Source organism: Otolemur garnettii, unplaced genomic scaffold (genome assembly GCF_000181295.1).
Source record: "Otolemur garnettii isolate 467f Iridium unplaced genomic scaffold, OtoGar3 scaffold00018, whole genome shotgun sequence".
NCBI classification, from domain to species: Eukaryota; Metazoa; Chordata; class Mammalia; order Primates; family Galagidae; genus Otolemur; species Otolemur garnettii.
The window spans coordinates 8,471,808-8,475,113 of NW_003852413.1; the positions used below are offsets into that span (position 1 = coordinate 8,471,808).

At 45.2% G+C, this 3,306-nt stretch overlaps 1 non-coding gene across 1 annotated transcript; it reads left to right on the plus strand.

The window, feature by feature from the left end:
* The first annotated feature begins 418 nt into the window (after positions 1-418).
* LOC111724058 lies at positions 419-524 on the plus strand. Its single transcript, XR_002772431.1, has one exon. It is a non-coding gene; the product is annotated as a small nucleolar RNA U13 (small nucleolar RNA).
* Positions 525-3,306: the final 2,782 nt, after the last annotated feature.

The window sequence follows — 3,306 nt, forward strand, 5'->3', positions numbered from 1 at the left end:
AAAAAAAAAAAAAAAAAGAATGTCCTGTCCTTTGCTCTCTGCCAACCTCTGTACTTCATGTCCTGTAAAGATCCTGTCCTCACCACCCATGCTCCCCTTTTCTAAAGCCTGGAATGATCTCTGCTCTAAGACTTCTGCCATTTAATTGGTGTGGCGCTGGTTTCCAACTGACTAGTAAGGTAAGTTTAGCCCAGCTGGGGGCTTGAATGTGGGGAGCCCTAAACAGAGAAGAGAATAAATAAGCATTAAGGGAGGGGATAATCCTAGGGTGAGCTCCCCTCACCCCTCTTGCCTGCCTAATCACCTAAAGCCTCACTGGCCTCTTGGAATAGTGGCTGAACTTGCTTCTTTGATTAATTCTGGGCAAAGTATTGAGATCATGAGCTGTAAATCCTGCTTCAGAGTGTGCCCTGTAAAAATTGTCTCATATCCTAAATCTGATGACTGGGCTTTCACATGTGTGTGTGAAGTGTGCCTCCCTCGGTCTTGTTACCACATCAGCACAGTAAATAAATTGCCTTAAAAAAACGTGGGCCACCAATCATTTACTTGATAAATACTTGTTATGTGACTCTCTTTCCCCAAAGGGATAGCATACCCTCATTGTAATGCCCTTTATGGCTGAAAAACCTAATTGGTATATACGTTAGAATGGGAATGGACAAGGACTGGAAGCTACTAATACAGTTGACTATTTCGAGAGATCTACGGTATTTATTGTTTTCCTTGTTGCTCAAAGCCACGGTCTGTGTTTTATTTCTTCTTTACCCGCTGCCGGAGTAATTTCCAACCTTGGATTCCTGAGCTTGAAGGGACTGCCTACTATCACATTTATCAATTATTAATATTTCCAAAAGCCAAATGAAGCAGAGGCAAATTAAAACCCAATTTCTTGGCTTTTTGCCTAGAATGACAGCCTCTCAGTTCTGAAGCCCCGCTATGTCATGCTGATCTGATGCTCTGACTGGTAGCTATATTGGTTTGTTTTTTAAGAATAAAAAATGGGGAAAAGAATTCCTAGCCAACATTATTTGCTTGACAAAACTCTTTGATACCATCCCAGTATTGGAGGGGTGTATTAAACCAATCTCTATGGCTTAGGAAAACCTAAAACTGGGTAAATTATAAAGAAAAGGAATTTATTTCTTATAGTTGTGGAGGCTGAGGCGTCCACGGTCAAGGAGCACGTCTGGTGAGAGGCCTCTTGCTGGCAGGGTGGCGCAGCATGTCACGTGGAGAGGAGGCAGAGTGTGCTCATCTTTTTAATTTTTTTTGAGACAGTCTCATTCTGGTGCCCTGCATAGACTGCCATGGCATCATCATAGCTCACAGGAACCTCAAATTCTTGGGCTCAAGCGATAAGCAATTCTCTTGCTTCAGCCTCCCAAGTAGCTGGGACTACAGGTGTCTGCTGCCACACCTGGCTAGTTTTTCTATTTTTGGTAGAGATAGAGTCTCGCTCAGGTCTTAAACTCCTGAGCTCAACCAATCCTCCTGCCTTGGCCTTCCAGAGCGCTAGGACTGTAGGCATGAGCCACTCAGCCTGGCCTCTTCCTCTTCTTACAAAGTCACCAGTTCCCCTTCTATGATAACCCATTCATTCATAAATCTATGAGTGGATTCATTCATTCATGAGGACAGAGCTTTCACAATCCAGTCATCTCGTAAAGGCTATGCCTCTCAATACTCACTGGGGACTAAGTGTCAACATGCGTTTTAGCAGGGGTGTTAGAGGAATAGTAACAGGTGGCTCAGAGTTAGCTCAGAGCTGCTCACATGCTAGACAATCAGTGCTTGTTAAAATGAAAACAAGGTGGATTTTGGCATGAAGATGGACTAGAGAGTGCTTCCCCGCTATGGCTATAGAAGGTTCTGGAAGAACTAAGCATAACCTTCTCAACCTTAGATGAAGGCCATCTTGGGAGACAACATTCTTTTTTTTGAGACAGCCTCAAGCTGTCACCCTGAGTAGAGTGCTGTGGCATCACAGCTCACAGCAACCTCCTACTCCTGGGCTCAAGAGAGTCTCCTGCCTCAGCCTCCCAAGTAGCTGGGACCACAGGCGCCCGCCACAACGCCCGGCTATTTTTTGGTTGCAGCCGTCATTTGTTGTTTTGGCGCACCCGGGCTGGATTCGAACCCGCCACCTTAGGTGTATGTGGCTGGCGCCTTAGCCACTTGAGCCACAGGCGTTGAGCCAGGAGACAACATTCTAAAGTCCCACTTCTATGTGGCTCCCTGAGGGCTGCTTCAACTAGGTGGCAGAGCCCTGTGTAAATCTCCACTTTTTTGTATTTTTCTGGTTCTAGAGGGAGGGGAAAAAGGAGCCTCAGGCTTAAACACTTGGCCCTGAACTTGTAGTTCTCTGGTAGCATAGTCGCCGCATTTGGGATGGCCAGAGAAGTGGGGACCTCCTGTGGGTGGGGCGGGTCTACAAGTCTGTAAGCATCTGAGGGCTCAGATGTCCTGTCTGAACCAAAGCACCACCAACCATCTGTCTGTGAAACTGGTAGGGAGGAGACATGAACCCACCATGGTGACAGACAGGCCCCGGGGGCTCTGAAGAGGACCCAGTGCATGGAGGACGGGACTGTCCTCAGGCCTTTGGTGCTCATCGCATGTGACAACTTCATTCCACAGCTGGCCTGTTGAAGAGCTAATGAGGTGAAGACAATTCTTGGGAAATGATTGATTAAAACAAATTGTGGAAATTTGCAAGGGAAACTGGCTTTCAAAAGAGCTGGGTGTTTTAAACATCCAGGTGGCTTTGGATATACGCCTGGAGAGTCTATTTTGTGGATCAAGAGTCTTGTGCTGAGAATTAGGAGTCCCAGTTTCTTGATTGGGTTTTGCTCAGAGTTACTGCTTAAGCTCAATGGGCCTTATTTTCTGCATTCAACCTTTTATTATACCTTATTAAGATATATTGAAATTATAAAAGGAACATATTAGAGAAAGGGTGGGAAACCTACACTCTCATCATCAAAGGCCCTGGCTACTTTAATTGGTATAAATTTCCTACCAGTCTTCTGTTACTTGCATATTTTTTTTTAATCACTGCAACAATTAATGGCTTATATTTTTGTATATTGTTTTTCTTCAAACAATCTGATATCACAAATATTTCCTATAGTGCGAAGGTGTTTATCACTTGGCTGTGTAAAAGTCCATCGCATTGATGCTCTGTAATTTTTTTTTTTTTTTGAGACAGAGCCTCAAGCTGTCCCCCTGGGTAGAGTGCTGTGGCATTACAGCTCACAGCAGCTCCAGCTCCAACTCCTGGGCTCAAGCGAGTCTCCTGCCTCC